Source organism: Gavialis gangeticus, unplaced genomic scaffold (assembly GCF_001723915.1).
Source record: "Gavialis gangeticus isolate Ggan-Ray unplaced genomic scaffold, GavGan_comp1, whole genome shotgun sequence".
Classification (NCBI taxonomy): domain Eukaryota; kingdom Metazoa; phylum Chordata; order Crocodylia; family Gavialidae; genus Gavialis; species Gavialis gangeticus.
This window is the reverse complement of record NW_017729025.1, coordinates 25,603,575-25,613,089: the sequence shown is the minus strand read 5'-3', so window position 1 is coordinate 25,613,089 and position 9,515 is coordinate 25,603,575. Positions and strand designations below refer to the sequence as shown.

Genomic DNA, 9,515 nt, shown 5'->3' with positions numbered 1-9,515 from the left:
GGCAGGGGGGGATTGGATTTGTTTTTCCTTTATGCCACCTCTGGCAACTGGGAGGGCTTTTGCCTAAGAGAACAGAAAATAATTCACTGGCTAGAAGGGCCGCCCCTCCACCCTCTCGCTGAGAGAGTGGTCTTGTCCCTCTGGCACAGGCACAGAGCTATTTCCATTGCTGCAGTGAGGTGCTGTCAATCAGGGAGGGTCTCCGAGCAAAACCTCCTGCAAAGCAGGGTCTGGTTTTGGGGGATGTGGGCAGGAGGTGTGGGAGGAGATGTCTGCAAGGGAGTGGAAAGGACTGGAGTCTGCCTGAGAGGCCCATGCCAGAGGTGGTTATGAATGTTTTTCGAAGTATTTTAAAGCACTGTGACACAAATAGATCACCTTTCATGGCTACGAGGCAGCAATTCTGCTGCATAACGGCACCACAAAGGCCTTATGAAGAAGTATAAACTACAGTCTGTAATGGCCCATACAACACGTGTTCCTTGTTGGAATAAAAATATTCCAGAATGGATAGCTCAGCTGGACAAGATGTATTGCTAATAGCTTATGTATAATACACTCCAGCAGTTAAGTGTTAGTTGAGCAAGCCTTGCTTAATCTCACAAGTCCAGGCAGATGCTCACACTAGCTCTCTTCTTGGAGAAAGCTGTAGGGGTTTTGCTTACCTTCCACAGTTGGGAGACAAAGGATGAAGACAAGAACAAAACACAGCCGTGGACCGGTCGGTTTTCTCGGGGTAGAGGCTCCTCTCCACAACTCTTGCTTCCATGGGCAGGGGCCGTGGGGGGCGGGAGGGAGGCTTTTCTCCGTTGGGCCAGGCCCAGTGCCTTAGAGAGAGACTGTGGCAACAGCCCTGCTCTGTCACTTCCCTCACTTCAACAACCAGCTGCTTTGGGGCCGACACCTAGAACCAGCTCTGCATTTTCTGCAAACTCACATTTCTCAGGCTGTTTCAAGCTAGATTTTCTTCAGTGTCTGACTTAATTCTGGGGTGCCAGTCTCCCATTGAATTTCAGTGGGATTCAAACACTTGCCTCTGGTTGCTTTGTAAGATAACAGTCAGTCAGCGGTGGACTTCCAAGGGCAGCTCTCTTTAACCACTAGGCAGCAAGCCCTCCATGCCCCAGTTACGTGTTTTTTGCCTCTAAAAGGCCTGACTTGCATCTAGTGCCTGGGAAAGCAGCATTTGACTACAGCTGTTGCCATAGCTGGTGCAGGGCAGGAGCCAAGGCCTAATCCACACTCAAAAAGGTTTGTGGAGGTGTAAAACCTCATAGGCTAAGTCTGCAAAGATGGGCGGCAGGTGCTTTGGCCAAGGTGGCAGTGATAGGGCAGACCGGGTTCCTGGGCATGGACCCAGCCCTGCTGGCAGGAGCCTTTCTGCTGCCAGAGCTACCCCAGCTTCCCTGAATAGCAGGAGTTTGTCAGCAGATCTGTCTCTCCATGGAGCGCTTGCTGGAAGGCGTGCTGGGTAGAAGTTGTACTGGTTCCCCAAGCGACATGAGCTATGCCAGCAAAAGCTCTCTCATGCCAGTATAACTCTATCTTCTGCCAGTGTGAGATGTGCTGACACATGCCCCCTGAGCCAACAGTAGCACAAGGGTGGAAGTGTCCAGGGTAGACTAGGTAATAGAGGCCGGTGAGCAGGAAAAACATCTTGTCCTCCCCTGCTTCCTGGGAGCAGCAGTGTCCTCCACTTCCTTCACTATGACGAGGCTGGGGCTATGTCTTGTCAGGTGGGTAGTGTGACTTCCATATTACTCGAAGCCTCTGGTCTTCTGGGCACAGTCATGTGTATGACCACGCAGTCGGGAGGTGTCAGACTACAGTGAGGGTCAGGCGTGAGTAGCAATCAGCCGTTTTAGGGCCTGACCCTTCTCTTCTGCCAGTTCCCTGAGGAGTGTGAATCCAGTGGAAAGAGCTCCAATCCATGCCAGTGTAAAGGAGAGGAGATTTCTGGCTTGTCAGTGCTCTGTTCATGTGACTAGCCTGGCTTAGGGGTAAGAAACCGCATGGTGTTTCACCTTTGTTGCAAGGCACCACGTGTCAAGGGGCCAGTTCATATTTACTCTAAGGGGGCTTTAACCCAGTGTCCCCTATCTAACCAGCAGTTTGGGAGTGCTTCTGCAGGCTCCTGTTGTCATGTCCTCTCTTCAAGCTGCGCTGCATAACTGCTTACACTGCATACAAATAGGGTTTGTCTCATGACATTTTGGCCAGGAAGGGGAGGAATAAAGCACATGGAAAAAAAAATATTTTTGCTGAAGCCACCGCTCTCCAGAGGCTCATGTCACAAGATCCCACCTTTGAAAAGGACCACAAAGTGCATCTTGCTGCTCTGGGATGCAGAAGTGAGCCTCACTCATCTTGTACTAGTGCAGGGGTGTCACACACTGTGGCAGACAGGGCAGGGAGCAGAAAGCAGAGCAGCAGATCAGGCAGGGGAAGGGGACTGGAGTGGCATTCAGGGAAGGTGCAAGGCTTACCTTGTGGTGGGCCTGCCAAAAAGTTTGGCCCCTGCTGTACTAGTGTATGTTCACAGTATTCCCGTTATCCCCACTGGCTTAGTAAGTAGCTTCCAAGCATGCTTTGCCTTTCTTCGGAAAAGGCATGCTGACATTTTTGTCATAAGAGTCTTTGGCTCTTTTTCATAAGTCGGGATATAAATTCTGCTGTCATGATCCAGTTCTAGCAGAAGTGTGGTGTGTATATTCGATCTACAATCCCATGGCAGTTTCAGTTAGCTAGAAGTTGCTTCTTGTCCTGTCCTGTTTGTGTGTGTGGTGAACAGCTGCTGTGTTTCACCCAAGAAGCAGCTGCATTTCAGCGGTAAATGACTTGATCAATGTATACATGTGAAATCTAATTTCCACCCTAGAGAAGAGTGATCCTTTGAAGGCTTTTTGTTGTTGTTGCTGTTTATTCAAAGTGTAGCAGCCTGTGGACAATGTAGATTTCAGTCCTAAAAGTAAAGGGAAACCAGATGGTGTTTTCCTAAAAGCCTCACTCTTGCATTATGCGACTGCTGTAAATTGTGCTCATTGTACCTCTGGATTATTATGGACTAGGCAGCACTGTGGGATACATGCTTCTCTGGTTTCTTATTATAAAAGTCAGCCGGCCTCACTACATGGGCTTTGACGCTCTGGGTCACTTGTGCACTATCTGTATGTCATGCTAGGTCCTTGGCAGGTGAAAGGATGAAGGAGGCTGTGATCTTCTCCCTCCCGGGAATAGTGTTAGTAAATAAAGTCTAGTTACAGCCTAGCTGACTCCCCGTTGGCCTCTGTGGCATCTCTTGGGGGTGATAACCTTTTGTGACTGGCTCTTGACTTGCCAGATCGAAGGTGTCAGTGAGCTGATGTAAGGATTCTTCTTTGGGGGCATTGCATAGCTCTGCCATGATTTGCTTCAGCTCGCTTGGTTTAGTGCTGTCAGGGCCTGTGTGCTGGGAGTTGCTCCCTGTCAGAATTTATTGTCTTTGCTCCTCACGCGTGCAAGGATTTGATTTTTCAGAATGGCAGTGGTATTACTTGCATTTGCTCACTGCATGTGCTCTAACCATCTCCCAGGCACTTCTGCTGGGAGACTGCGCATTGTCTATGTTCCAGCGGTCAGCTTTCCCATTGTTACACAGTGCAATGGCATTCCTGGATTTCTTCCAGCCATTGCAGTCACTGGCTGTCGGCTTTGTAGAACTTCAGATCCACTAGAGGGCATATGATCTGCCCTGGGAGTGAGAGCAGACTGCTAATTGTGGAGAGAGAAGAGTGAGCAAGTGAGTGTGTGTAGCTAGACTAGAGACATAGTTCAGCATATGCAGCGGCCTTCCCTTTTCCTGCAGCAAAGCTGCACGACCGCATTTGCAGGATGAACAGAGAATAAAGCTATAGCTTTGCCTAAAGTATGGGGTGTATTTGGGTGGATGGGGGAGGGGGAGGAGGGAGGATGAACTGGGGTGTTTGAGCATGATCAACCCAAAAAGGTTGCTCTAAGGCAGTGATTTTCAACCTTTTTTCATTTGTGTATGCCTAAAAATTTTTGAATGGAGGTGCAGACCCTTTTGGAAATTTCAAATGGAGGCGCGGGCCCCTTTGAATTGTAAGTGTGTGTATTCACATACTTTTGATTGATCATAGTCATGTTTTGCAGACCCCTTAGACATAGTCTGCAGACCCTCAGGTGTCTGCAGACCACACATTGAAAACCACTGCTCTATCAAGTAACTTGCCTAGTGAGATCTCCTGGGAGAATATGAGCTAGTGTCTGACAGTCAGGAAAATGACACCCCAAATTTGCTCAAAAAGCATATCAAAATGGCTGGGAAATGCCAGGGAAACAATCATGACTTCTTGCTCTCAGTAAAAGAGCTAGATTCTTCTACCATGCTCCTTGTTGTCAGATCCAAGCATCTTCCATCAGTGTAATTAATGCAAGAGAGATGAGTCACATCACTTGTGTTTGTTCTCTCACCCTCTCCCCAGGGACAGAAACATGTCCGGTGGAGTGGTGTGTTTTGGTAGCGTGCTTTTGTTGTGTTTTTGGTTTCTGTTTGTTTTTTGTATCTGCACATCATGGAATAAAGTGACAGGGAGTGGGATTATCTGGTAGAGGAAGGTGTGAGTACTAATATCCAGCAGGAATTTATAACAACAAAACATGCTGAACCAACTTGACTTACTTCTTCAATAGGGTAATGAGTTTAGTGGACAAGGGGAATGCAGTGGGTGTGATATATCTGGCCTTTAAAGGTGTGATGTGGACCCATGTACCATTCTCATGTGTGAGCTGGGGAAATGTGAGCTGGATGAAAACACCCTTTGGTGGATACAACATTTTTTAATAAACCACAAGTGAAGAGTGCCTATGAAAGAATAAATGTGAGGCTGGCGATAGGTCTCAAGTGGAGCTCTGCAGGCATCTGCTCCAGGCTTAACGCTGCTGGACGCTTATATTGATAATTGAGATGCAAGGACGGAGGATATGCGGATTTGTATTTACACCCTGGTGTGGGGTTGCAAGTACTTCAGAGGATGGGATTAAAATTCATAGGGATCTGGATAAATTGGAGAACTGGGCAATAGGCAACAAAATGAAATTTTTTCCTGCCATGTGGGCTGTGCGGGTGGTGCACAGACTCCTGGCCTTGCCCCCACTGTGTGGCAGCAGGAGAAGCAGCTGCTGGGGTTCGACCATGTGCTCACCACTCAGAGTGGGCAGCCACCAGGCTTCCAGACTGTGCGGCAGGGGCTCCCTTCACACCCGCTCCCCCACTGACAGGGCAGCAGAGCCTTGGCTCCAACATGTCCATCCCCTTCACAATGTCCTCTGGCCAGAGGGGAGCCTCCGGTTAAGAAACTCTGCCCCTCATTATTTTTGTTACTATCTGCCCATTCCCCGCTACTTGCCTGTCTCCTTCATCTGTTGCATGTTGTTCTTTAGCCTGTCAGCCTGGTAGGACAGGGGCTATAATTGAATCTGTGGGGACGGTGTCTGTGCTCCAGGTGACTAGCCTCATGGTATTACTGCCGTGTAAGTATTGTCTCATAATCATGTTGGATGCAGCTACGTGATGCAGCAGTGCTCAAGAGCTGGGATTATGAGAGGAACAAAGGGGAGAAAGTGCCTTGCGTTTCCTTTCTGCCCAGCCTTTCATGTGCTTTCTCACGCCATCACACCCTTTCTCAGATCCTGGCACCACAGCCCACTGCAAGTGCTCCAACTTGGTGGTCAGGGCCTGCTGGCCCATTTGTGGAGGTTTGCATTCATGTTGTGTCACTGAGGGGAACCTACTTAGTTCATTACTTCCTATTTTTCTTCACAGGCTGAGTCTTTCTTCTTGGATCTTGTGGCTTCTTCCTCAGAAGACTGTTGAAGGAATACCTCATAAAGGGTGAATATTCATCTGTTTCTTGGGTACTGTCTCAAATGTGGATGGCAGTAAGCGTTGGAAATGGTCCCAAAGTCCAAGGCCAACATCACGAAAGAATTTCGTGCTTTGTTTGACTTGCTTGTTAGTGGGAGTCTCACTCTGATATTGAGTCTCATTCCAGTGCCCTGCTGCTACTCCTCCTTGCAACACGCACCATGAGGCTCTGTTAGTGGAAGGATTTACATAAGAGGAATGAAGGTGCAATTTGGCTCCACCGGAGTCAGTGACAAAACGCCTGTTGACTTCAGTGGGATGATGATTGGACCCCCTAACGTCCATGACAAGGCCTGGGAACAAGATATGACTCTCGCAGTAATTGTAGCCATACCTCATTGTTCCCCATAATGGGGGTGATGAGGTCCATACAGGCTGCCTGTTCTGTCTGAAAATCACACCAGTTAAATTTAATGTGGAACCTTCTGTTATATGCCATGTAGTAGAAGATGTGAATTGCTGATTTTGATGTTCTCTCTGGCTAGAAAGCTGACTTTGGGAGATGATAAAAAGAAACTGCACTGAGTAGTTCTCCGATGGAGTTTGGCTTGACTCGGTCTCACTTTTTTTCTTAACTTTTTGATTGATGATCATCAGTTTATAAGCAGAGTGTGTCTGTGCTGCTTCTCTCCTGTCCTCATACCTTACAATAAGTGCAGAAGATTCAGTTAACTAGGGACATAGGATAGGATGGAGTCCCTGGGCCTCTGAGTCCAGTCACTTGCTACTGCAGGCAGCCCTGAAGTCAACTCTCTCCTCTGGGGTGTTGCTGCAAGGGGGCAAAATTTCATTGCAGATAAATATTCTATAATATATTTTACCCCTCCCATGCCTTCTCATACACAAATTTTACCTGCCCAGATATGGAAACAAAAGAAATTCCTGCTGCAACCAATCCATGTGCCTTTTAATCAACACCCTGGTACATGTTAAACACCTAGAAATATGTTCTTTTTCTGAATCCACGAGCCTTTATTCAAAAGTAAAGTTGTCAAATTTCATCCCTATCCAATATTCATATCCCCAATTTGGCTTAGTGGGTATGAGTGCGTTGCTGATGTTTCAAATAAAGTATCTGAAGAATTATTTCTCATCTCACTGACTTTAGTATGTGAACAGGACAATTACAAAGAAAAAAGCCCTGTGTCTGCCTCTTCACAAATGAATGCTTACAATAGCTATTCTTTGACACCTAAGGTCTTAATACTATCTGTATTACAGTAGCACTGCGAGGTCCTGATTAAGATCACTGCTATTGGGTGCTGTAGAAACACAGTTTGAGAGGCAATTTTTACTCTGAAAAACTTATAAATCTGAGTAGCCAAAGGGGATGAGGGGAAGCCAAGACATAGAGGGCATGTCTGTATTACCTCAGTGCCACCATGAAGCACGCCCAGCCCTTCTGCTCTCACTTTGTGTGCACCAGCTCCTGAAAATAAGGCATTGCAGCTGCTCCAGAGCAGTCCTGAGAGCACAGCCAGCACTGCTCGTAGGCACTCTCTTGGTATGTGCTCTCTGGCATCTGCTCAGGGCTCCTCTCAGGCAACCACACTGCCATGCGCCTGAGATTTGGTGTGTTCAGAGTAGGGGTGAGTGCGGGGGGGAATTTTTCATGGGGACCTTTCAAGGTATGGCATGGGCACAATGCTGACAGGCCCAAAGTGAGGAGGTGACTGGACTGAGGTCACACAGCAGGTGTGGAATATTAGCTGGGGGGGGGTTTGGCCCAGTTGGCAACACTGGTATAAGCTCTTGCTTTTTGCTCATGTGATCTTGTGAGGGAATGAGTCCATGGCTGGTTATGTACAGCACAGACTGCAGTCAGAGCCAGCGAACTATAGGTAGGAGGAACAGACCTTGGGATCTGGGAAAGCAGACACCTCTGCCATAGAGGTCAAGTATTAGGGATGGTGCCAGGGGTGGGTGATCTGTTGCTAGGGGTATTTTCACTTTACTGCTTTTCCTTCTCTCCTAAATATGAGCTCATGAAGTGTCAATAGCTTGCAACTGACTGAAGTCTGCAATGTGCTTGCCTGAATGGGGGTGCAGGAGGGAGGAGAGCCAGGACTCATGGTTTTTAGTTCCCAGGGGCTAGAGAAGGAAGCATGATGAGAAGCTGTGGTCAAGTAGAGAATGAGGATAAAAAGTGCCTGCAAATGAGGAAAAAGAGGGGCAGCAGCGTTATGACTGCATACCAGAGTGGCCAGTTGTAGGGGGTGGGGGGAGAGGGTCATAATTCAGTGTCAGATGCCTGGAGGACTGAATGGACCCATGTCATGAAATACTTAGTGTCTGCATATAACACTGAACTGGTTCAATATAGTACTTGATTTTTCAGGTACACTTTTGAACCATGCCAGGAGGATTTGAACAAGTTTAACAGGCTTGTATGTCTGTCTGCTTCAGGTTTAAGCCACAATTAAACCATTCTGGGCATATCTACATGTACATTTACTGTGCAGTAAGTTACTAGACACCAGCCTAAAAGTGGTTTTTAGACTGGTGTCTACATGCGCAGACATTACAGCTCAGTATTGCTGTGTGTGGACTGACTTTGGACTAAAGCTGGTCCCAAGTCATTTCACACGCACAGTGTTACTGCACAGTACGGCATCTATACGTGCCTCACTGCACAGTTACTAATCAGGCATAAATTTGCTACCTGCATCATACAGCTAGTAAATTTATGCCCAAGTTGGCATAAGTCGCTGTAGTTAACCTAAATAACTGCACAGTAAACGTACACGTGTAGACACACCCTCTGTTACGTGTGCTCATGCAGGCCTGTCTAAGCTTTCTAGGTTCAGGTTGTAGGGTCATGTAAACTCGTACCTCCAGGACTGGTAGTGATTCAGGCCGATCAACTCTCTGGTCAACCTAGATCTCTCAAACAATTCCCAGCCCCCTGCCCTTCCTGGCTGTGTTTTCCCTCCAGGTTTTGATGCTCCTAGTATTTCTCACTTGGGGTGGCTCACTCAGCTGCAGTTTTAGGGTCAAGTAGTCTCCTCTAGACCTCCAAGAAATGCCCAGAGATTGCTGTCCTTTCTCCAGCAACAACTTTAGTATACGGGGCTTGGCTTGGGCCACAGCTTTTCCTGAGTAATACAAGACATGAGCAGGCCTCAGTCCATCCAGCAGAGGGCAGCAGTTCATGCTCATCAACACAGTACAACTTTGATTAGGCTCAGAAGAGCCAGCCACTGCAAGGACTATAGGAGGTTATATATAACTAACTCATTCACAAAGAATCGTACAGTACAGAACAGGCATGAAAACCCCCACATCGACTGCTGGCTTCATCTAAGCTAGCAGGTTATATTTACACGACCACTAGCTCAGGAGCCCACTTCCTCTTGGTGTCCCCTTTAATACAGGGCAATTTGTTGATTAAAAATTATATGTTATCACTTTCAGGGCTACCTATTATTTCCACAGGAACTTGCCTCTTGCCCTTTCTTTGGTAATTAGGACTTCTGGATGCTTTTCTGCCTCACATTATTTAAAAGACAAGGGTCTTGTAAAGCAAATCCAAAAAGAAAGGAAAAATGCCAGTGTCTTATTTTCAGAGTTACATTTCAGACACCAAAAA

The 9,515-nt window shown here is 47.4% G+C and overlaps 1 long non-coding RNA gene across 1 annotated transcript in view; it reads left to right on the top strand.

Annotated features, from left to right (window-relative positions):
* The window catches only part of LOC109298439, a 121,471-nt gene extending 114,459 nt beyond the window's left edge, over window positions 1-7,012 (top strand). Inside the window, exon 2 of the long non-coding RNA XR_002097609.1 lies at window positions 5,825-7,012. This is a non-coding gene — a long non-coding RNA (uncharacterized LOC109298439). The remainder of the gene's footprint in view (window positions 1-5,824) is intronic.
* The last annotated feature ends 2,503 nt before the right edge of the window (window positions 7,013-9,515 follow it).